Source organism: Miniopterus natalensis, chromosome 14, assembly GCF_054644295.1.
Source record: "Miniopterus natalensis isolate mMinNat1 chromosome 14, mMinNat1.hap1, whole genome shotgun sequence".
Lineage (NCBI taxonomy): Eukaryota > Metazoa > Chordata > Mammalia > Chiroptera > Miniopteridae > Miniopterus > Miniopterus natalensis.
This window is the reverse complement of record NC_142094.1, coordinates 557,708-582,305: the sequence shown is the minus strand read 5'-3', so window position 1 is coordinate 582,305 and position 24,598 is coordinate 557,708.

Sequence of the window (24,598 nt, the reverse complement as noted above, 5' to 3'; positions counted from 1 at the left end):
CCTAGGGTTAGGGTTATGTTGAGGGCTAGGGTTAGAGATCCGGTTAGGGTTACGATTGGACCTAGGGTTAGGGTTATGTTGAGGGCTAGGTTTGGAGATCCGGTTAGGGTTACGATTGGACCTAGGGTTAGGGTTATGTTGAGGGCTAGGGTTAGAGATCCGGTTAGGGTTACGATTGGACCTAGGGTTAGGGTTATGTTGAGGGCTAGGGTTAGAGATCCGGTTAGGGTTACGATTGGACCTAGGGTTAGGGTTATGTTGACGGCTAGGGTTAGAGATCCGGTTAGGGTTACGATTGGACCTAGGGTTAGGGTTATGTTGAGGGCTAGGGTTAGAGTTCCGTTTAGGGTTACGATTGGACCTAGGGTTTGGGTTATGTTGAGGGCTAGGGTTAGAGATCCGGTTAGGTTTACGATTGGACCTAGGGTTAGGGTTATGTTGAGGGCTAGGGTTAGAGATCCGGTTAGGGTTACGATTGGACCTAGGGTTAGGGTTATGTTGACGGCTAGGGTTAGAGATCCGGTTAGGGTTACGATTGGACCTAGGGTTAGGGTTATGTTGAGGGCTAGGGTTAGAGTTCCGTTTAGGGTTACGATTGGACCTAGGGTTTGGGTTATGTTGAGGGCTAGGGTTAGAGATCCGGTTAGGTTTACGATTGGACCTAGGGTTAGGGTTATGTTGAGGGCTAGGGTTAGAGATCCGGTTAGGGTTACGATTGGACCTAGGATTAGGGTTATGTTGAGGGCTAGGGTTAGAGATCCGGTTAGGGTTACGATTGGACCTAGGGTTAGGGTTATGTTGAGGGCTAGGGTTAGAGATCCGGTTAGGGTTACGATTGGACCTAGGGTTAGGGTTATGTTGAGGGCTAGGGTTAGAGATCCGGTTAGGGTTACGATTGGACCTAGGGTTAGGGTTATGTTGAGGGCTAGGGTTAGAGATCCGGTTAGGGTTACGATTGGACCTAGGGTTAGGGTTATGTTGAGGGCTAGGGTTAGAGATCCGGTTAGGGTTAGGATTGGACCTAGGGTTAGGGTTATGTTGAGGGCTAGGTTTAGAGATCCGGTTATGCTTACGATTGGACCTAGGGTTAGTGTTATGTTGAGGGCTAGCGTTAAAGATCCGGTTAGGGTTACGATTGGACCTAGGGTTAGGGTTATGTTGAGGGCTAGGGTTAGAGACGCGGTTAGGGTTACGATTGGACCTAGGGTTAGGGTTATGTTGAGGGCTAGGGTTAGAGATCCGGTTAGGGTTACGATTGGACCTAGGGATAGGGTTATCTTGAGGGCTAGGGTTAGAGATCCGGTTAGGGTTACGATTGGACCTAGGGTTAGGGTTATGTTGAGGGCTAGGGTTAGAGTTCCATTTATGCTTACGATTGGACCTAGGGTTAGGGTTATGTTGAGGGCTAGGGTTAGAGATCCGGTTAAGGTTACGATTTGACCTAGGGTTAGGGTTATGTTGAGGGCTAGGTTTGGAGATCCGGTTATGCTTACGATTGGACCTAGGTTTAGGGTTATGTTGAGGGCTAGGGTTAGAGATCCGGTTAGGGTTACGATTGGACCTAGGGTTACGGTTATGTTGAGGGCTAGGGTTAGAGATCCGGTTAGGGTTACGATTGGACCTAGGGATAGGGTTATGTTGAGGGCTAGGGTTAGAGATCCGGTTATGCTTACGATTGGACCTAGGGTTAGGGTTATGTTGAGGGCTAGGGTTAGAGATCCGGTTATGCTTACGATTGGACCTAGGGTAGGGTTATGTTGAGGGCGAGGGTTAGAGATCCGGTTATGCTTACGATTGGACCTAGGGTTAGGGTTATGTTGAGGGCTAGGTTTAGAGATCCGGTTCGGGTTACGATTGGACCTAGGGTTAGGGTTATGTTGAGGGCTAGGGTTAGAGATCAGGTTCGGGTTACGATTGGACCTAGGGAAAGGGTTATGTTGAGGGCTAGGGTTAGAGATCCGGTTAGGGTTACGATTGGACCTAGGTTTAGGGTTATGTTGAGGGCTAGGGTTAGAGATCCGGTTATGCTTACGATTGGACCTAGGGTTAGGGTTATGTTGAGGGCTAGGGTTAGAGATCCGGTTATGGTTACTATTGGACCTAGGGTTAGGGTTATGTTGAGGGCTAGGGTTAGAGATCCGGTTAGGGTTACGATTGGACCTAGGGTTAGGGTTATGTTGAGGGCTAGGGTTAGAGATCCGGTTAGGGTTACGATTGGACCTAGGGTTAGGGTTATGTTGAGGGCTAGGGTTAGAGATACGGTTATGCTTACGATTGGACCTAGGGTTAGGGTTATGTTGAGGGCTAGGGTTAGAGATCCGGTTAGGGTTACGATTCTACCTAGGGTTAGGCTTATGTTGAGGGCTAGGGTTAGAGATCCGGTTAGGGTTACGATTGGACCTAGGGTTAGGGTTATGTTGAGGGCTAGGGTTAGAGATCCGGTTAGGGTTACGATTGGACCTAGGGTTAGGGTTATGTTGAGGGCTAGGGTTAGAGATCCGGTTAAGGTTACGATTGGACCTAGGGTTAGGGTTATGTTGAGGGCTCGGGTTAGAGATCCGGTTATGCTTACGATTGGACCTAGGGTTAGGGTTATGTTGAGGGCTAGGGTTAGAGATCCGGTTAGGGTTACGATTGGACCTAGGGTTAGGGTTATGTTGAGGGCTAGGTTTGGAGATCGGTTAGGGTTACGATTGGACCTAGGGTTAGGGTTATGTTGAGGGCTAGGGTTAGAGATCCGGTTAGGGTTACGATTGGACCTAGGGTTAGGGTTATGTTGAGGGCTAGAGTTAGAGATCCGGTTAGGGTTACGATTGGACCTAGGGTTAGGGTTATGTTGAGGGCTAGAGTTAGAGATCCGGTTATGCTTACGATTGGACCTAGGGTTAGGGTTATGTTGAGGGCTAGGGTTAGCGATCCGGTTAGGGTTACGATTGGACCTAGGGTTAGGGTTATGTTGAGGGCTAGGGTTAGAGATCCGGTTAGGGTTACGATTGGACCTAGGGTTAGGGTTATGTTGAGGGCTAGGGTTAGAGATCCGGTTAGGGTTACGATTGGACCTAGGGTTAGGGTTATGTTGAGGGGTAGGGTTAGAGATCCGGTTAGGGTTAGGATTAGACCTAGGGTTAGGGTTATGTTGAGAGCTAGGTTTAGAGATCCGGTTATGCTTACGATTGGACCTAGGGTTAGTGTTATGTTGAGGGCTAGCGTTAAAGATCCGGTTAGGGTTACGATTGGACCTAGGGTTAGGGTTATGTTGAGGGCTAGGGTTAGAGATGCGTTTAGGGTTACGATTGTACCTAGGGTTAGGGTTATGTTGAGGGCTAGGGTTAGAGATCCGGTTAGGGTTACGATTGGACCTAGGGATAGGGTTATCTTGAGGGCTAGGGTTAGAGATCCGGTTAGGGTTACGATTGGACCTAGGGTTAGGGTTATGTTGAGGGCTAGGGTTAGAGTTCCATTTATGCTTACGATTGGACCTAGGGTTAGGGTTATGTTGAGGGCTATGGTTAGAGATCCGGTTAAGGTTACGATTTGACCTAGGGTTAGGGTTATGTTGAGGGCTAGGGTTAGAGATCCGGTTAGGGTTACGATTGGACCTAGGGTTAGGGTTATGTTGAGGGCTAGGGTTAGAGATCCGGTTAGGGTTACGATTGGACCTAGGGTCAGGGTTATGTTGAGGGCTAGGGTTAGAGTTCCGTTTAGGGTTACGATTGGACCTAGGGTTAGGGTTATGTTGAGGGCTAGGGTTAGAGATCCGGTTAGGTTTACGATTGGACCTAGGGTTAGGGTTATGTTGAGGGCTAGGGTTAGAGATCCGGTTAGGGTTACGATTGGACCTAGGATTAGGGTAATGTTGAGGGCTAGGGTTAGAGATCCGGTTAGGGTTACGATTGGACCTAGGGTTAGGGTTATGTTGAGGGCTAGGGTTAGAGATCCGGTTCGGGTTACGATTGGACCTAGGGTTAGGGTTATGTTGAGGGCTAGGGTTAGAGATCAGGTTCGGGTAACGATTGGACCTAGGGAAAGGGTTATGTTGAGGGCTAGGGTTAGAGATCCGGTTAGGGTTACGATTGGACCTAGGTTTAGGGTTATGTTGAGGGCTAGGGTTAGAGATCCGGTTATGCTTACGATTGGACCTAGGGTTAGGGTTATGTTGAAGGCTAGGGTTAGAGATCCGGTTATGGTTACTATTGGACCTAGGGTTAGGGTTATGTTGAGGGCTAGGGTTAAAGATCCGGTTAGGGTTACGATTGGACCTAGGGTTAGGGTTATGTTGAGGGCTAGGGTTAGAGATCCGATTAGGGTTACGATTGGACCTAGGGTTAGTGTTATGTTGAGGGCTAGGGTTAGAGATACGGTTATGCTTACGATTGGACCTAGGGTTAGGGTTATGTTGAGGGCTAGGGTTAGAGATCCGGTTAGGGTTACGATTCTACCTAGGGTTAGGCTTATGTTGAGGGCTAGGGTTAGAGATCCGGTTAGGGTTACGATTGGACCTAGGGTTAGGGTTATGTTGAGGGCTAGGGTTAGAGATCCGGTTAGGGTTACGATTGGACCTAGGGTTAGGGTTATGTTGAGGGCTAGGGTTAGAGATCCGGTTAAGGTTACGATTGGACCTAGGGTTAGGGTTATGTTGAGGGCTCGGGTTAGAGATCCGGTTATGCTTACGATTGGACCTAGGGTTAGGGTTATGTTGAGGGCTAGGGTTAGAGATCCGGTTAGGGTTACGATTGGACCTAGGGTTAGGGTTATGTTGAGGGCTAGGTTTGGAGATCCGGTTAGGGTTACGATTGGACCTAGGGTTAGGGTTATGTTGAGGGCTAGGTTTGGAGATCCGGTTAGGGTTACGATTGGACCTAGGGTTAGGGTTATGTTGAGGGCTATGGTTAGAGATCCGGTTAAGGTTACGATTTGACCTAGGGTTAGGGTTATGTTGAGGGCTAGGGTTAGAGATCCGGTTAGGGTTACGATTGGACCTAGGGTTAGGGTTATGTTGAGGGCTAGGGTTAGAGATCCGGTTAGGGTTACGATTGGACCTAGGGTCAGGGTTATGTTGAGGGCTAGGGTTAGAGTTCCGTTTAGGGTTACGATTGGACCTAGGGTTAGGGTTATGTTGAGGGCTAGGGTTAGAGATCCGGTTAGGTTTACGATTGGACCTAGGGTTAGGGTTATGTTGAGGGCTAGGGTTAGAGATCCGGTTAGGGTTACGATTGGACCTAGGATTAGGGTAATGTTGAGGGCTAGGGTTAGAGATCCGGTTAGGGTTACGATTGGACCTAGGGTTAGGGTTATGTTGAGGGCTAGGGTTAGAGATCCGGTTCGGGTTACGATTGGACCTAGGGTTAGGGTTATGTTGAGGGCTAGGGTTAGAGATCAGGTTCGGGTAACGATTGGACCTAGGGAAAGGGTTATGTTGAGGGCTAGGGTTAGAGATCCGGTTAGGGTTACGATTGGACCTAGGTTTAGGGTTATGTTGAGGGCTAGGGTTAGAGATCCGGTTATGCTTACGATTGGACCTAGGGTTAGGGTTATGTTGAAGGCTAGGGTTAGAGATCCGGTTATGGTTACTATTGGACCTAGGGTTAGGGTTATGTTGAGGGCTAGGGTTAAAGATCCGGTTAGGGTTACGATTGGACCTAGGGTTAGGGTTATGTTGAGGGCTAGGGTTAGAGATCCGATTAGGGTTACGATTGGACCTAGGGTTAGTGTTATGTTGAGGGCTAGGGTTAGAGATACGGTTATGCTTACGATTGGACCTAGGGTTAGGGTTATGTTGAGGGCTAGGGTTAGAGATCCGGTTAGGGTTACGATTCTACCTAGGGTTAGGCTTATGTTGAGGGCTAGGGTTAGAGATCCGGTTAGGGTTACGATTGGACCTAGGGTTAGGGTTATGTTGAGGGCTAGGGTTAGAGATCCGGTTAGGGTTACGATTGGACCTAGGGTTAGGGTTATGTTGAGGGCTAGGGTTAGAGATCCGGTTAAGGTTACGATTGGACCTAGGGTTAGGGTTATGTTGAGGGCTCGGGTTAGAGATCCGGTTATGCTTACGATTGGACCTAGGGTTAGGGTTATGTTGAGGGCTAGGGTTAGAGATCCGGTTAGGGTTACGATTGGACCTAGGGTTAGGGTTATGTTGAGGGCTAGGTTTGGAGATCCGGTTAGGGTTACGATTGGACCTAGGGTTAGGGTTATGTTGAGGGCTAGGGTTAGAGATCCGGTTAGGGTTACGATTGGACCTAGGGTTAGGGTTATGTTGAGGGCTAGGGTTAGAGATCCGGTTAGGGTTACGATTGGACCTAGGGTTAGGGTTATGTTGACGGCTAGGGTTAGAGATCCGGTTAGGGTTACGATTGGACCTAGGGTTAGGGTTATGTTGAGGGCTAGGGTTAGAGTTCCGTTTAGGGTTACGATTGGACCTAGGGTTTGGGTTATGTTGAGGGCTAGGGTTAGAGATCCGGTTAGGTTTACGATTGGACCTAGGGTTAGGGTTATGTTGAGGGCTAGGGTTAGAGATCCGGTTAGGGTTACGATTGGACCTAGGATTAGGGTTATGTTGAGGGCTAGGGTTAGAGATCCGGTTAGGGTTACGATTGGACCTAGGGTTAGGGTGATGTTGAGGGCTAGGGTTAGAGATCCGGTTAGGGTTACGATTGGACCTAGGGTTAGGGTTATGTTGAGGGCTAGGGTTAGAGATCCGGTTAGGGTTACGATTGGACCTAGGGTTAGGGTTATGTTGAGGGCTAGGGTTAGAGATCCGGTTAGGGTTACGATTGGACCTAGGGTTAGGGTTATGTTGAGGGCTAGGGTTAGAGATCCGGTTAGGGTTAGGATTGGACCTAGGGTTAGGGTTATGTTGAGAGCTAGGTTTAGAGATCCGGTTATGCTTACGATTGGACCTAGGGTTAGTGTTATGTTGAGGGCTAGCGTTAAAGATCCGGTTAGGGTTACGATTGGACCTAGGGTTAGGGTTATGTTGAGGGCTAGGGTTAGAGATGCGGTTAGGGTTACGATTGGACCTAGGGTTAGGGTTATGTTGAGGGGTAGGGTTAGAGATCCGGTTAGGGTTACGATTGGACCTAGGGATAGGGTTATCTTGAGGGCTAGGGTTAGAGATCCGGTTAGGGTTACGATTGGACCTAGGGTTAGGGTTATGTTGAGGGCTAGGGTTAGAGTTCCATTTATGCTTACGATTGGACCTAGGGTTAGGGTTATGTTGAGGGCTAGGGTTAGAGATCCGGTTAAGGTTACGATTTGACCTAGGGTTAGGGTTATGTTGAGGGCTAGGTTTGGAGATCCGGTTATGCTTACGATTGGACCTAGGTTTAGGGTTATGTTGAGGGCTAGGGTTAGAGATCCGGTTAGGGTTACGATTGGACCTAGGGTTACGGTTATGTTGAGGGCTAGGGTTAGAGATCCGGTTAGGGTTACGATTGGACCTAGGGATAGGGTTATGTTGAGGGCTAGGGTTAGAGATCCGGTTATGCTTACGATTGGACCTAGGGTTAGGGTTATGTTGAGTGCTAGGGTTAGAGATCCGGTTATGCTTACGATTGGACCTAGGGTAGGGTTATGTTGAGGGCGAGGGTTAGAGATCCGGTTATGCTTACGATTGGACCTAGGGTTAGGGTTATGTTGAGGGCTAGGTTTAGAGATCCGGTTCGGGTTACGATTGGACCTAGGGTTAGGGTTATGTTGAGGGCTAGGGTTAGAGATCAGGTTCGGGTTACGATTGGACCTAGGGAAAGGGTTATGTTGAGGGCTAGGGTTAGAGATCCGGTTAGGGTTACGATTGGACCTAGGTTTAGGGTTATGTTGAGGGCTAGGGTTAGAGATCCGGTTATGCTTACGATTGGACCTAGGGTTAGGGTTATGTTGAGGGCTAGGGTTAGAGATCCGGTTATGGTTACTATTGGACCTAGGGTTAGGGTTATGTTGAAGGCTAGGGTTAGAGATCCGGTTAGGGTTACGATTGGACCTAGGGTTAGGGTTATGTTGAGGGCTAGGGTTAGAGATCCGGTTAGGGTTACGATTGGACCTAGGGTTAGGGTTATGTTGAGGGCTAGGGTTAGAGATCCGGTTAGGGTTACGATTAGACCTAGGGTTAGGGTTATGTTGAGAGCTAGGTTTAGAGATCCGGTTATGCTTACGATTGGACCTAGGGTTAGTGTTATGTTGAGGGCTAGGGTTAGAGATCCGGTTAGGGTTACGATTGGACCTAGGGTTAGGGTTATGTTGAGGGCTAGGGTTAGAGATGCGGTTAGGGTTACGATTGGACCTAGGGTTAGGGTTATGTTGAGGGCTAGGGTTAGAGATCCGGTTAGGGTTACGATTGGACCTAGGGTTAGGGTTATGTTGACGGCTAGGGTTAGAGATCCGGTTAGGGTTACGCTTGGACCTAGGGTTTGGGTTATGTTGAGGGCTAGGGTTAGAGTTCCGTTTAGGGTTACGATTGGACCTAGGGTTTGGGTTATGTTGAGGGCTAGGGTTAGAGATCCGGTTAGGTTTACGATTGGACCTAGGGTTAGGGTTATGTTGAGGGCTAGGGTTAGAGATCCGGTTAGGGTTACGATTGGACCTAGGATTAGGGTTATGTTGAGGGCTAGGGTTAGAGATCCGGTTAGGGTTACGATTGGACCTAGGGTTAGGGTTATGTTGAGGGCTAGGGTTAGAGATCCGGTTAGGGTTACGATTGGACCTAGGGTTAGGGTTATGTTGAGGGCTAGGGTTAGAGATCCGGTTAGGGTTACGATTGGACCTAGGGTTAGGGTTATGTTGAGGGCTAGGGTTAGAGATCCGGTTAGGGTTACGATTGGACCTAGGGTTTGGGTTATGTTGAGGGCTAGGGTTAGAGATCCGGTTAGGGTTAGGATTGGACCTAGGGTTAGGGTTATGTTGAGGGCTAGGTTTAGAGATCCGGTTATGCTTACGATTGGACCTAGGGTTAGTGTTATGTTGAGGGCTAGCGTTAAAGATCCGGTTAGGGTTACGATTGGACCTAGGGTTAGGGTTATGTTGAGGGCTAGGGTTAGAGATGCGGTTAGGGTTACGATTGGACCTAGGGTTAGGGTTATGTTGAGGGCTAGGGTTAGAGATCCGGTTAGGGTTACGATTGGACCTAGGGATAGGGTTATCTTGAGGGCTAGGGTTAGAGATCCGGTTAGGGTTACGATTGGACCTAGGGTTAGGGTTATGTTGAGGGCTAGGGTTAGAGTTCCATTTATGCTTACGATTGGACCTAGGGTTAGGGTTATGTTGAGGGCTAGGGTTAGAGATCCGGTTAAGGTTACGATTTGACCTAGGGTTAGGGTTATGTTGAGGGCTAGGTTTGTAGATCCGGTTATGCTTACGATTGGACCTAGGTTTAGGGTTATGTTGAGGGCTAGGGTTAGAGATCCGGTTAGGGTTACGATTGGACCTAGGGTTACGGTTATGTTGAGGGCTAGGGTTAGAGATCCGGTTAGGGTTACGATTGGACCTAGGGATAGGGTTATGTTGAGGGCTAGGGTTAGAGATCCGGTTATGCTTACGATTGGACCTAGGGTTAGGGTTATGTTGAGGGCTAGGGTTAGAGATCCGGTTATGCTTACGATTGGACCTAGGGTAGGGTTATGTTGAGGGCGAGGGTTAGAGATCCGGTTATGCTTACGATTGGACCTAGGGTTAGGGTTATGTTGAGGGCTAGGTTTAGAGATCCGGTTCGGGTTACGATTGGACCTAGGGTTAGGGTTATGTTGAGGGCTAGGGTTAGAGATCAGGTTCGGGTTACGATTGGACCTAGGGAAAGGGTTATGTTGAGGGCTAGGGTTAGAGATCCGGTTAGGGTTACGATTGGACCTAGGTTTAGGGTTATGTTGAGGGCTAGGGTTAGAGATCCGGTTAGGGTTACGATTGGACCTAGGGTTAGGGTTATGTTGAGGGCTAGGGTTAGAGATCCGGTTAGGGTTACGATTGGACCTAGGGTTAGGGTTATGTTGAGGGCTAGGTTTGGAGATCCGGTTAGGGTTACGATTGGACCTAGGGTTAGGGTTATGTTGAGGGCTAGGGTTAGAGATCCGGTTAGGGTTACGATTGGACCTAGGGTTAGGGTTATGTTGAGGGCTAGAGTTAGAGATCCGGTTAGGGTTACGATTGGACCTAGGGTTAGGGTTATGTTGAGGGCTAGAGTTAGAGATCCGGTTATGCTTACGATTGGACCTAGGGTTAGGGTTATGTTGAGGGCTAGGGTTAGCGATCCGGTTAGGGTTACGATTGGACCTCGGGTTAGGGTTATGTTGAGGGCTAGGGTTAGAGATCCGGTTAGGGTTACGATTGGACCTAGGGTTAGGGTTATGTTGAGGGGTAGGGTTAGAGATCCGGTTAGGGTTAGGATTAGACCTAGGGTTAGGGTTATGTTGAGAGCTAGGTTTAGAGATCCGGTTATGCTTACGATTGGACCTAGGGTTAGTGTTATGTTGAGGGCTAGGGTTAGAGATCCGGTTAGGGTTACGATTGGACCTAGGGTCAGGGTTATGTTGAGGGCTAGGGTTAGAGATGCGGTTAGGGTTACGATTGGACCTAGGGTTAGGGTTATGTTGAGGGCTAGGGTTAGAGATCCGGTTAGGGTTACGATTGGACCTAGGGATAGGGTTATCTTGAGGGCTAGGGTTAGAGATCCGGTTAGGGTTACGATTGAACCTAGGGTTAGGGTTATGTTGAGGGCTAGGGTTAGAGTTCCATTTAGGGTTACGATTGGACCTAGGGTTAGGGTTATGTTGAGGGCTAGGGTTAGAGATCCGGTTAGGTTTACGATTGGACCTAGGGTTAGGGTTATGTTGAGGGCTAGGGTTAGAGATCCGGTTAGGGTTACGATTGGACCTAGGATTAGGGTTATGTTGAGAGCTAGGGTTAGAGATCCGGTTAGGGTTAGGATTAGACCTAGGGTTAGGGTTATGTTGAGAGCTAGGTTTAGAGATCCGGTTATGCTTACGATTGGACCTAGGGTTAGTGTTATGTTGAGGGCTAGGGTTAGAGATCCGGTTAGGGTTACGATTGGACCTAGGGTTAGGGTTATGTTGAGGGCTAGGGTTAGAGATGCGGTTAGGGTTACGATTGGACCTAGGGTTAGGGTTATGTTGAGGGCTAGGGTTAGAGATCCGGTTAGGGTTACGATTGGACCTAGGGTTAGGGTTATGTTGAGGGCTAGGGTTAGAGATCCGGTTAGGGTTACGATTGGACCTAGGGTTAGGGTTATGTTGAGGGCTAGGGTTAGAGATCCGGTTAGGTTTACGATTGGACCTAGGGTTAGGGTTATGTTGAGGGCTAGGGTTAGAGATCCGGTTAGGGTTAGGATTGGACCTAGGGTTAGGGTTATGTTGAGGGCTAGGTTTAGAGATCCGGTTATGCTTACGATTGGACCTAGGGTTAGTGTTATGTTGAGGGCTAGCGTTAAAGATCCGGTTAGGGTTACGATTGGACCTAGGGTTAGGGTTATGTTGAGGGCTAGGGTTAGAGATGCGGTTAGGGTTACGATTGGACCTAGGGTTAGGGTTATGTTGAGGGCTAGGGTTAGAGATCCGGTTAGGGTTACGATTGGACCTAGGGATAGGGTTATCTTGAGGGCTAGGGTTAGAGATCCGGTTAGGGTTACGATTGGACCTAGGGTTAGGGTTATGTTGAGGGCTAGGGTTAGAGTTCCATTTATGCTTACGATTGGACCTAGGGTTAGGGTTATGTTGAGGGCTAGGGTTAGAGATCCGGTTAAGGTTACGATTTGACCTAGGGTTAGGGTTATGTTGAGGGCTAGGTTTGGAGATCCGGTTATGCTTACGATTGGACCTAGGTTTAGGGTTATGTTGAGGGCTAGGGTTAGAGATCCGGTTAGGGTTACGATTGGACCTAGGGTTACGGTTATGTTGAGGGCTAGGGTTAGAGATCCGGTTAGGGTTACGATTGGACCTAGGGATAGGGTTATGTTGAGGGCTAGGGTTAGAGATCCGGTTATGCTTACGATTGGACCTAGGGTTAGGGTTATGTTGAGGGCTAGGGTTAGAGATCCGGTTATGCTTACGATTGGACCTAGGGTAGGGTTATGTTGAGGGCGAGGGTTAGAGATCCGGTTATGCTTACGATTGGACCTAGGGTTAGGGTTATGTTGAGGGCTAGGTTTAGAGATCCGGTTCGGGTTACGATTGGACCTAGGGTTAGGGTTATGTTGAGGGCTAGGGTTAGAGATCAGGTTCGGGTTACGATTGGACCTAGGGAAAGGGTTATGTTGAGGGCTAGGGTTAGAGATCCGGTTAGGGTTACGATTGGACCTAGGTTTAGGGTTATGTTGAGGGCTAGGGTTAGAGATCCGGTTATGCTTACGATTGGACCTAGGGTTAGGGTTATGTTGAGGGCTAGGGTTAGAGATCCGGTTATGGTTACTATTGGACCTAGGGTTAGGGTTATGTTGAGGGCTAGGGTTAGATATCCGGTTAGGGTTACGATTGGACCTAGGGTTAGGGTTATGTTGAGGGCTAGGGTTAGAGATCCGGTTAGGGTTACGATTGGACCTAGGGTTAGGGTTATGTTGAGGGCTAGGGTTAGAGATACGGTTATGCTTACGATTGGACCTAGGGTTAGGGTTATGTTGAGGGCTAGGGTTAGAGATCCGGTTAGGGTTACGATTCTACCTAGGGTTAGGCTTATGTTGAGGGCTAGGGTTAGAGATCCGGTTAGGGTTACGATTGGACCTAGGGTTAGGGTTATGTTGAGGGCTAGGGTTAGAGATCCGGTTAGGGTTACGATTGGACCTAGGGTTAGGGTTATGTTGAGGGCTAGGGTTAGAGATCCGGTTAAGGTTACGATTGGACCTAGGGTTAGGGTTATGTTGAGGGCTCGGGTTAGAGATCCGGTTATGCTTACGATTGGACCTAGGGTTAGGGTTATGTTGAGGGCTAGGGTTAGAGATCCGGTTAGGGTTACGATTGGACCTAGGGTTAGGGTTATGTTGAGGGCTAGGTTTGGAGATCCGGTTAGGGTTACGATTGGACCTAGGGTTAGGGTTATGTTGAGGGCTAGGGTTAGAGATCCGGTTAGGGTTACGATTGGACCTAGGGTTAGGGTTATGTTGAGGGCTAGAGTTAGAGATCCGGTTAGGGTTACGATTGGACCTAGGGTTAGGGTTATGTTGAGGGCTAGAGTTAGAGATCCGGTTATGCTTACGATTGGACCTAGGGTTAGGGTTATGTTGAGGGCTAGGGTTAGCGATCCGGTTAGGGTTACGATTGGACCTAGGGTTAGGGTTATGTTGAGGGCTAGGGTTAGAGATCCGGTTAGGGTTACGATTGGACCTAGGGTTAGGGTTATGTTGAGGGCTAGGGTTAGAGATCCGGTTAGGGTTACGATTGGACCTAGGGTTAGGGTTATGTTGAGGGGTAGGGTTAGAGATCCGGTTAGGGTTAGGATTAGACCTAGGGTTAGGGTTATGTTGAGAGCTAGGTTTAGAGATCCGGTTATGCTTACGATTGGACCTAGGGTTAGTGTTATGTTGAGGGCTAGGGTTAGAGATCCGGTTAGGGTTACGATTGGACCTAGGGTCAGGGTTATGTTGAGGGCTAGGGTTAGAGATGCGGTTAGGGTTACGATTGGACCTAGGGTTAGGGTTATGTTGAGGGCTAGGGTTAGAGATCCGGTTAGGGTTACGATTGGACCTAGGGATAGGGTTATCTTGAGGGCTAGGGTTAGAGATCCGGTTAGGGTTACGATTGAACCTAGGGTTAGGGTTATGTTGAGGGCTAGGGTTAGAGTTCCATTTAGGGTTACGATTGGACCTAGGATTAGGGTTATGTTGAGGGCTAGGGTTAGAGATCCGGTTAGGTTTACGATTGGACCTAGGGTTAGGGTTATGTTGAGGGCTAGGGTTAGAGATCCGGTTAGGGTTACGATTGGACCTAGGATTAGGGTTATGTTGAGAGCTAGGGTTAGAGATCCGGTTAGGGTTAGGATTAGACCTAGGGTTAGGGTTATGTTGAGAGCTAGGTTTAGAGATCCGGTTATGCTTACGATTGGACCTAGGGTTAGTGTTATGTTGAGGGCTAGGGTTAGAGATCCGGTTAGGGTTACGATTGGACCTAGGGTTAGGGTTATGTTGAGGGCTAGGGTTAGAGATGCGGTTAGGGTTACGATTGGACCTAGGGTTAGGGTTATGTTGAGGGCTAGGGTTAGAGATCCGGTTAGGGTTACGATTGGACCTAGGGTTAGGGTTATGTTGAGGGCTAGGGTTAGAGATCCGGTTAGGGTTACGATTGGACCTAGGGTTAGGGTTATGTTGAGGGCTAGGGTTAGAGATCCGGTTAGGTTTACGATTGGACCTAGGGTTAGGGTTATGTTGAGGGCTAGGGTTAGAGATCCGGTTAGGGTTACGATTGGACCTAGGATTAGGGTTATGTTGAGGGCTAGGGTTAGAGATCCGGTTAGGGTTACGATTGGACCTAGGGTTAGGGTTATGTTGAGGGCTAGGGTTAGAGATTCGGTTAGGGTTAAGATTGGACCTAGGGTTAGGGTTATGTTGAGGGCTAGGGTTAGAGATCCGGTTAGGGTTACGATTGGACCTAGGGTTAGGGTTATGTTGAGGGCTAGGGTTAGAGATCCGGTTATGCTTACGATTGGACCTAGGGTTAGGGTTATGTTGAGGGCTAGGGTTAGAGATCCGGTTATGCTTACGATTGGACCTAGGGTAGGGTTATGTTGAGGGCGAGGGTTAGAGATCCGGTTATGCTTACGATTGGACCTAGGGTTAGGGTTATGTTGAGGGCTAGGTTTAGAGATCCGGTTCGGGTTACGATTGGACCTAGGGTTAGGGTTATGTTGAGGGCTAGGGTTAGAGATCAGGTTCGGGTTACGATTGGACCTAGGGAAAGGGTTATGTTGAGGGCTAGGGTTAGAGATCCGGTTAGGGTTACGATTGGACCTAGGTTTAGGGTTATGTTGAGGGCTAGGGTTAGAGATCCGGTTATGCTTACGATTGGACCTAGGGTTAGGGTTATGTTGAGGGCTAGGGTTAGAGATCCGGTTATGGTTACTATTGGACCTAGGGTTAGGGTTATGTTGAGGGCTAGGGTTAGAGATCCGGTTAGGGTTACGATTGGACCTAGGGTTAGGGTTATGTTGAGGGGTAGGGTTAGAGATCCGGTTAGGGTTAGGATTAGACCTAGGGTTAGGGTTATGTTGAGAGCTAGGTTTAGAGATCCGGTTATGCTTACGATTGGACCTAGGGTTAGTGTTATGTTGAGGGCTAGGGTTAGAGATCCGGTTAGGGTTACGATTGGACCTAGGGTTAGGGTTATGTTGAGGGCTAGGGTTAGAGATGCGGTTAGGGTTACGATTGGACCTAGGGTTAGGGTTATGTTGAGGGCTAGGGTTAGAGATCCGGTTAGGGTTACGATTGGACCTAGGGATAGGGTTATCTTGAGGGCTAGGGTTAGAGATCCGGTTAGGGTTACGATTGAACCTAGGGTTAGGGTTATGTTGAGGGCTAGGGTTAGAGTTCCATTTAGGGTTACGATTGGACCTAGGGTTAGGGTTATGTTGAGGGCTAGGGTTAGAGATCCGGTTAGGTTTACGATTGGACCTAGGGTTAGGGTTATGTTGAGGGCTAGGGTTAGAGCTCCGGTTAGGGTTACGATTGGACCTAGGATTAGGGTTATGTTGAGAGCTAGGGTTAGAGATCCGGTTAGGGTTAGGATTAGACCTAGGGTTAGGGTTATGTTGAGAGCTAGGTTTAGAGATCCGGTTATGCTTACGATTGGACCTAGGGTTAGTGTTATGTTGAGGGCTAGGGTTAGAGATCCGGTTAGGGTTACGATTGGACCTAGGGTTAGGGTTATGTTGAGGGCTAGGGTTAGAGATGCGGTTAGGGTTACGATTGGACCTAGGGTTAGGGTTATGTTGAGGGCTAGGGTTAGAGATCCGGTTAGGGTTACGATTGGACCTAGGGTTAGGGTTATGTTGAGGGCTAGGGTTAGAGATCCGGTTAGGTTTACGATTGGACCTAGGGTTAGGGTTATGTTGAGGGCTAGGGTTAGAGATGCGGTTAGGGTTACGATTGGACCTAGGATTAGGGTTATGTTGAGGGCTAGGGTTAGAGATCCGGTTAGGGTTACGATTGGACCTAGGGTTAGGGTTATGTTGAGGGCTAGGGTTAGAGATTCGGTTAGGGTTAAGATTGGACCTAGGGTTAGGGTTATGTTGAGGGCTAGGGTTAGAGATCCGGTTAGGGTTACGATTGGACCTAGGGTTAGGGTTATGTTGAGGGCTAGGGTTAGAGATCCGGTTAGGGTTACGATTGGACCTAGGGTTAGGGTTATGTTGAGGGCTAGGGTTAAAGATCCGTTTAGGGTTACGATTGGACCTAGGGTTAGGGTTATGTTGAGGGCTAGGGTTAGAGATCCGATTAGGGTTACGATTGGACCTAGGGTTAGTGTTATGTTGAGGGCTAGGGTTAGAGATACGGTTATGCTTACGATTGGACCTAGGGTTAGGGTTTTGTTGAGGGCTAGGGTTAGAGATCCGGTTAGGGTTACGATTCTACCTAGGGTTAGGCTTATGTTGAGGGCTAGGGTTAGAGATCCGGTTAGGGTTACGATTGGACCTAGGGTTAGGGTTATGTTGAGGGCTAGGGTTAGAGATCCGGTTAGGGTTACGATTGGACCTAGGGTTAGGGTTATGTTGAGGGCTAGGGTTAGAGATCCGGTTAAGGTTACGATTGGACCTAGGGTTAGGGTTATGTTGAGGGCTCGGGTTAGAGATCCGGTTATGCTTACGATTGGACCTAGGGTTAGGGTTATGTTGAGGGCTAGGGTTAGAGATCCGGTTAGGGTTACGATTGGACCTAGGGTTAGGGTTATGTTGAGGGCTAGGTTTGGAGATCCGGTTAGGGTTACGATTGGACCTAGGGTTAGGGTTATGTTGAGGGCTAGGGTTAGAGATCCGGTTAGGGTTACGATTGGACCTAGGGTTAGGGTTATGTTGACGGCTAGAGTTAGAGATCCGGTTAGGGTTACGATTGGACCTAGGGTTAGGGTTATGTTGAGGGCTAGAGTTAGAGATCCGGTTATGCTTACGATTGGACCTAGGGTTAGGGTTATGTTGAGGGCTAGGGTTAGCGATCCGGTTAGGGTTACGATTGGACCTAGGGTTAGGGTTATGTTGAGGGCTAGGGTTAGAGATCCGGTTAGGGTTACGATTGGACCTAGGGTTAGGGTTATGTTGAGGGCTAGGGTTAGAGATCCGGTTAGGGTTACGATTGGACCTAGGGTTAGGGTTATGTTGAGGGGTAGGGTTAGAGATCCGGTTAGGGTTACGATTAGACCTAGGGTTAGGGTTATGTTGAGAGCTAGGTTTAGAGATCCGGTTATGCTTACGATTGGACCTAGGGTTAGTGTTATGTTGAGGGCTAGGGTTAGAGATCCGGTTAGGGTTACGATTGGACCTAGGGTTAGGGTTATGTTGAGGGCTAGGGTTAGAGATGCGGTTAGGGTTACGATTGGACCTAGGGTTAGGGTTATGTTGAGGGCTAGGGTTAGAGATCCGGTTAGGGTTACGATTGGACCTAGGGTTAGGGTTATGTTGACGGCTAGGGTTAGAGATCCGGTTAGGGTTACGATTGGACCTAGGGTTAGGGTTATGTTGAGGGCTAGGGTTAGAGTTCCGTTTAGGGTTACGATTGGACCTAGGGTTTGGGTTATGTTGAGGGCTAGGGTTAGAGATCCGGTTAGGTTTACGATTGGACCTAGGGTTAGGGTTATGTTGAGGGCTAGGGTTAGAGATCCGGTTAGGGTTACGATTGGACCTAGGATTAGGGTTATGTTGAGGGCTAGGGTTAGAGATCCGGTTAGGGTTAAGATTGGACCTAGGGTTAGGGTTATGTTGAGAGCTAGGTTTAGAGATCCGGTTATGCTTACGATTGGACCTAGGGTTAGTGTTATGTTGAGGGCTAGCGTTAAAGATCCGGTTAGGGTTACGATTGAACCTAGGGTTAGGGTTATGTTGAGGGCTAGGGTTAGAGATGCGGTTAGGGTTACGATTGGACCTAGGGTTAGGGTTATGTTGAGGGCTAGGGTTAGAGATCCGGTTAGGGTTACGATTGGACCTAGGGATAGGGTTATCTTGAGGGCTAGGGTTAGAGATCCGGTTAGGGTTACGATTGGACCTAGGGTTAGGGTTATGTTGAGGGCTAGGGTTAGAGTTCCATTTATGCTTACGATTGGACCGAGGGTTAGGGTTATGTTGAGGGCTAGGGTTAGAGATCCGGTTAAGGTTACGATTTGACCTAGGGTTAGGGTTATGTTGAGGGCTAGGTTTGGAGATCCGGTTATGCTTACGATTGGACCTAGGTTTAGGGTTATGTTGAGGGCTAGGGTTAGAGATCCGGTTAGGGTTACGATTGGACCTAGGGTTACGGTTATGTTGAGGGCTAGGGTTAGAGATCCGGTTAAGGTTACGATTGGACCTAGGGATAGGGTTATGTTGAGGGCTAGGGTTAGAGATCCGGTTATGCTTACGATTGGACCTAGGGTTAGGGTTATGTTGAGGGCTAGGGTTGGAGATCCGGTTATGCTTACGATTGGACCTAGGGTAGGGTTATGTTGAGGGCGAGGGTTAGAGATCCGGTTATGCTTACGATTGGACCTAGGGTTAGGGTTATGTTGAGGGCTAGGTTTAGAGATCCGGTTCGGGTTACGATTGGACCTAGGGTTAGGGTTATGTTGAGGGCTAGGGTTAGAGATCAGGTTCGGGTTACGATTGGACCTAGGGAAAGGGTTATGTTGAGGGCTAGGGTTAGAGATCCGGTTAGGGTTACGATTGGACCTAGGTTTAGGGTTATGTTGAGGGCTAGGGTTAGAGATCCGGTTATGCTTACGATTGGACCTAGGGTTAGGGTTATGTTGAGGGCTAGGGTTAGAGATCCGGTTATGGTTACTATTGGACCTAGGGTTAGGGTTATGTTGAGGGCTAGGGTTAGAGATCCGGTTAGGGTTACGATTGGACCTAGGGTTAGGGTTATGTTGAGGGCTAGGGTTAGAGAGCCGGTTAGGGTTACGATTGGACCTAGGTTTAGGGTTATGTTGAGGGCTAGGGTTAGAGATACGGTTATGCTTACGATTGGACCTAGGGTTAGGGTTATGTTGAGGGCTAGGGTTAGAGATCCGGTTAGGGTTACGATTCTACCTAGGGTTAGGCTTATGTTGAGGGCTAGGGTTAGAGATCCGGTTAGGGTTACGATTGGACCTAGGGTTAGGGTTATGTTGAGGGCTAGGGTTAGAGATCCGGTTAGGGTTACGATTGGACCTAGGGTTAGGGTTATGTTGAGGGCTAGGGTTAGAGATCCGGTTAAGGTTACGATTGGACCTAGGGTTAGGGATATGTTGAGGGCTCGGGTTAGAGGTCCGGTTATGCTTACGATTGGACCTAGGGTTAGGGTTATGTTGAGGGCTAGGGTTAGAGATCCGGTTAGGGTTACGATTTGACCTAGGGTTAGGGTTATGTTGAGGGCTAGGTTTGGAGATCCGGTTAGGGTTACGATTGGACCTAGGGTTAGGGTTATGTTGAGGGCTAGGGTTAGAGATCCGGTTAGGGTTACGATTGGACCTAGGGTTAGGGTTATGTTGAGGGCTAGAGTTAGAGATCCGGTTAGGGTTACGATTGGACCTAGGGTTAGGGTTATGTTGAGGGCTAGAGTTAGAGATCCGGTTATGCTTACGATTGGACCTAGGGTTAGGGTTATGTTGAGGGCTAGGGTTAGAGATCCGGTTAGGGTTACGATTGGACCTAGGGTTAGGGTTATGTTGAGGGCTAGGGTTAGAGATCCGGTTAGGGTTACGATTGGACCTAGGGTTAGGGTTATGTTGAGGGCTAGGGTTAGAGATCCGGTTAGGGTTACGATTGGACCTAGGGTTAGGGTTATGTTGAGGGGTAGGGTTAGAGATCCGGTTAGGGTTAGGATTAGACCTAGGGTTAGGGTTATGTTGAGAGCTAGGTTTAGAGATCCGGTTATGCTTACGATTGGACCTAGGGTTAGTGTTATGTTGAGGGCTAGGGTTAGAGATCCGGTTAGGGTTACGATTGGACCTAGGGTTAGGGTTATGTTGAGGGCTAGGGTTAGAGATGCGGTTAGGGTTACGATTGGACCTAGGGTTAGGGTTATGTTGAGGGCTAGGGTTAGAGATCCGGTTAGGGTTACGATTGGACCTAGGGTTAGGGTTATGTTGACGGCTAGGGTTAGAGATCCGGTTAGGGTTACGATTGGACCTAGGGTTAGGGTTATGTTGAGGGCTAGGGTTAGAGTTCCGTTTAGGGTTACGATTGGACCTAGGGTTTGGGTTATGTTGAGGGCTAGGGTTAGAGATCCGGTTAGGTTTACGATTGGACCTAGGGTTAGGGTTATGTTGAGGGCTAGGGTTAGAGATCCGTTTAGGGTTACGATTGGACCTAGGATTAGGGTTATGTTGAGGGCTAGGGTTAGAGATCCGGTTAGGGTTACGATTGGACCTAGGGTTAGGGTTATGTTGAGGGCTAGGGTTAGAGATCCGGTTAGGGTTACGATTGGACCTAGGGTTAGGGTTATGTTGAGGGCTAGGGTTAGAGATCCGGTTAGGGTTACGATTGGACCTAGGGTTAGGGTTATGTTGAGGGCTAGGGTTAGAGATGCGGTTAGGGTTACGATTGGACCTAGGGTTAGGTTTATGTTGAGGGCTAGGGTTAGAGATCCGGTTAGGGTTACGATTGGACCTAGGGATAGGGTTATCTTGAGGGCTAGGGTTAGAGATCCGGTTAGGGTTACGATTGAACCTAGGGTTAGGGTTATGTTGAGGGCTAGGGTTAGAGTTCCATTTAGGGTTACGATTGGACCTAGGGTTAGGGTTATGTTGAGGGCTAGGGTTAGAGATCCGGTTAGGTTTACGATTGGACCTAGGGTTAGGGTTATGTTGAGGGCTAGGGTTAGAGATCCGGTTAGGGTTACGATTGGACCTAGGATTAGGGTTATGTTGAGAGCTAGGGTTAGAGATCCGGTTAGGGTTAGGATTAGACCTAGGGTTAGGGTTATGTTGAGAGCTAGGTTTAGAGATCCGGTTATGCTTACGATTGGACCTAGGGTTAGTGTTATGTTGAGGGCTAGGGTTAGAGATCCGGTTAGGGTTACGATTGGACCTAGGGTTAGGGTTATGTTGAGGGCTAGGGTTAGAGATGCGGTCAGGGTTACGATTGGACCTAGGGTTAGGGTTATGTTGAGGGCTAGGGTTAGAGATCCGGTTAGGGTTACGATTGGACCTAGGGTTAGGGTTATGTTGAGGGCTAGGGTTAGAGTTCCGTTTAGGGTTACGATTGGACCTAGGGTTAGGGTTATGTTGAGGGCTAGGGTTAGAGATCCGGTTAGGTTTACGATTGGACCTAGGGTTAGGGTTATGTTGAGGGCTAGGGTTAGAGATCCGGTTAGGGTTACGATTGGACCTAGGATTAGGGTTATGTTGAGGGCTAGGGTTAGAGATCCGGTTAGGGTTACGATTGGACCTAGGGTTAGGGTTATGTTGAGGGCTAGGGTTAGAGATTCGGTTAGGGTTAAGATTGGACCTAGGGTTAGGGTTATGTTGAGGGCTAGGGTTAGAGATCCGGTTAGGGTTACGATTGGACCTAGGGTTAGGGTTATGTTGAGGGCTAGGGTTAGAGATCCGGTTAGGGTTACGATTGGACCTAGGGTTAGGGTTATGTTGAGGGCTAGGGTTAGAGATCCGGTTAGGGTTAGGATTGGACCTAGGGTTAGGGTTATGTTGAGAGCTAGGTTTAGAGATCCGGTTATGCTTAAGATTGGACCTAGGGTTAGTGTTATGTTGAGGGCTAGGGTTAGAGATCAGGTTAGGGTTACGATTGGACCTAGGGTTAGGGTTATGTTGAGGGCTAGGGTTAGAGATGTGGTTAGGGTTACGATTGGACCTAGGGTTAGGGTTATGTTGAGGGCTAGGGTTAGAGATCCGGTTAGGGTTACGATTGGACCTAGGGTTAGGGTTATGTTGAGGGCTAGGGTTAGAGATCCGGTTAGGGTTACGATTGGACCTAGGGTTAGGGTTATGTTGAGGGCTAGGGTTAGAGATCCGGTTAGGGTTAGGATTAGACCTAGGGTTAGGGTTATGTTGAGAGCTAGGTTTAGAGATCCGGTTATGCTTACGATTGGACCTAGGGTTTGTGTTATGTTGAGGGCTAGGGTTAGAGATCCGGTTAGGGTTACGATTGGACCTAGGGTTAGGGTTATGTTGAGGGCTAGGGTTAGAGATGCGGTTAGGGTTACGATTGGACCTAGGGTTAGGGTTATGTTGAGGGCTAGGGTTAGAGATCCGGTTAGGGTTACGATTGGACCTAGGGTTAGGGTTATGTTGACGGCTAGGGTTAGAGATCCGGTTAGGGTTACGATTGGACCTAGGGTTAGGGTTATGTTGAGGGCTAGGGTTAGAGTTCCGTTTAGGGTTACGATTGGACCTAGGGTTTGGGTTATGTTGAGGGCTAGGGTTAGAGATCCGGTTAGGTTTACGATTGGACCTAGGGTTAGGGTTATGTTGAGGGCTAGGGTTAGAGATCCGGTTAGGGTTACGATTGGACCTAGGATTAGGGTTATGTTGAGGGCTAGGGTTAGAGATCCGGTTAGGGTTACGATTGGACCTAGGGTTAGGGTTATGTTGAGGGCTAGGGTTAGAGATCCGGTTAGGGTTACGATTGGACCTAGGGTTAGGGTTATGTTGAGGGCTAGGGTTAGAGATCCGGTTAGGGTTACGATTGGACCTAGGGTTAGGGTTATGTTGAGGGCTAGGGTTAGAGATCCGGTTAGGGTTACGATTGGACCTAGGGTTAGGGTTATGTTGAGGGCTAGGGTTAGAGATCCGGTTAGGGTTAGGATTGGACCTAGGGTTAGGGATATGTTGAGAGCTAGGTTTAGAGATCCGGTTATGCTTACGATTGGACCTAGGGTTAGTGTTATGTTGAGGGCTAGCGTTAGAGATCCGGTTAGGGTTACGATTGGACCTAGGGTTAGGGTTATGTTGAGGGCTAGGGTTAGAGATGCGGTTAGGGTTACGATTGGACCTAGGGTTAGGGTTATGTTGAGGGCTAGGGTTAGAGATCCGGTTAGGGTTACGATTGGACCTAGGGATAGGGTTATCTTGAGGGCTAGGGTTAGAGATCCGGTTAGGGTTACGATTGGACCTAGGGTTAGGGTTATGTTGAGGGCTAGGGTTAGAGTTCCATTTAGGGTTACGATTGGACCTAGGGTTAGGGTTATGTTGAGGGCTAGGGTTAGAGATCCGGTTAGGTTTACGATTGGACCTAGGGTTAGGGTTATGTTGAGGGCTAGGGTTAGAGATCCGGTTAGGGTTACGATTGGACCTAGGATTAGGGTTATGTTGAGAGCTAGGGTTAGAGATCCGGTTAGGGTTAGGATTAGACCTAGGGTTAGGGTTATGTTGAGAGCTAGGTTTAGAGATCCGGTTATGCTTACGATTGGACCTAGGGTTAGTGTTATGTTGAGGGCTAGGGTTAGAGATCCGGTTAGGGTTACGATTGGACCTAGGGTTAGGGTTATGTTGAGGGCTAGGGTTAGAGATGCGGTTAGGGTTACGATTGGACCTAGGGTTAGGGTTATGTTGAGGGCTAGGGTTAGAGATCCGGTTAGGGTTACGATTGGACCTAGGGTTAGGGTTATGTTGAGGGCTAGGGTTAGAGTTCCGTTTAGGGTTACGATTGGACCTAGGGTTAGGGTTATGTTGAGGGCTAGGGTTAGAGATCCGGTTAGGTTTACGATTGGACCTAGGGTTAGGGTTATGTTGAGGGCTAGGGTTAGAGATCCGGTTAGGGTTACGATTGGACCTAGGATTAGGGTTATGTTGAGGGCTAGGATTAGAGATCCGGTTAGGGTTACGATTGGACCTAGGGTTAGGGTTATGTTGAGGGCTAGGGTTAGAGATCCGGTTAGGGTTAAGATTGGACCTAGGGATAGGGTTATGTTGAGGGCTAGGGTTAGAGATCCGGTTAGGGTTACGATTGGACCTAGGGTTAGGGTTATGTTGAGGGCTAGGGTTAGAGATCCGGTTAGGGTTACGATTGGACCTAGGGTTAGGGTTATGTTGAGGGCTGGGGATAGAGATCCGGTTAGGGTTAGGATTGGAGCTAGGGTTAGTGTTATGTTGAGAGCTAGGTTTAGAGATCCGGTTATGCTTACGATTGGACCTAGGGTTAGTGTTATGTTGAGGGCTAGGGTTAGAGATCAGGTTAGGGTTACGATTGGACCTAGGGTTAGGGTTATGTTGAGGGCTAGGGTTAGAGATGCGGTTAGGGTTACGATTGGACCTAGGGTTAGGGTTATGTTGAGGGCTAGGGTTAGAGATCCGGTTAGGGTTACGATTGGACCTAGGGTTAGGGTTATGTTGAGGGCTAGGGTTAGAGATCCGGTTAGGGTTACGATTGGACCTAGGGTCAGGGTTATGTTGAGGGCTAGGGTTAGAGTTCCGTTTAGGGTTACGATTGGACCTAGGGTTAGGGTATGTTGAGGGCTAGGGTTAGAGATCCGGTTAGGTTTACGATTGGACCTAGG